This window comes from Eulemur rufifrons, unplaced genomic scaffold (genome assembly GCF_041146395.1).
Source record: "Eulemur rufifrons isolate Redbay unplaced genomic scaffold, OSU_ERuf_1 scaffold_97, whole genome shotgun sequence".
Classification (NCBI taxonomy): Eukaryota; Metazoa; Chordata; class Mammalia; order Primates; family Lemuridae; genus Eulemur; species Eulemur rufifrons.
Window position 1 is genome coordinate 346,431 of NW_027182879.1, and position 686 is coordinate 347,116.

The window sequence follows — 686 nt, forward strand, 5'->3', positions numbered from 1 at the left end:
TTTTTATTATAACCAGAGAGGAGAAGTGGGCATGTGTTTGGCAGGAGAAAAGGGCGGATTCTGTTTCAGAGAAATAACGATGATCCCCATGGTGATCCCGTTCCTTTAATAATCCTTTACTTCATCAGCTGGAAATCCACCATGGTTCTATATACTCCTCTTTGCGTGGGAACAGGTAACTGGCTTGTTCCAAGAAGTATGCCCCAGAGCTTTTCAATTAACCACTACGTTGAAAATTATTTGCAGGTGTTCAGCGTTTCACCATAATTGTGATAACGTTTGTTTGTGCCTCCTGAAACCCAAGAAGGCTGCGACGGACATAACGATGCTGAGTCATAGCTGACTTGGTTTTGCCTATTTTTGTTAGTGGAGACTGACAAGAATCCATTCTTCTAAGTATCATCTCACCATCATTTTTCCATTGTTTAAAAATGCAGGAAAATTTTGCAAGTTACCATTATAATTAGTAGCTGGAGGCTACGGTGTTTTTTTTTTTTTTTTCCTGTGGGGTCGGTGTGGATGTGTTGGTCAGGCCCTCTGTCAGTTCGCTGGTTTGTTTTTATTATCCCCAGAGAGGAGAAGTGGGTATTAGTATGGCAGGTGAAAACTGCGGATCTGTTTCAGAGAATTAAACAGGATCCGCATGGTAATCCCGTTCCTTAAGAATCCTTTGCTTCATGAGCTGG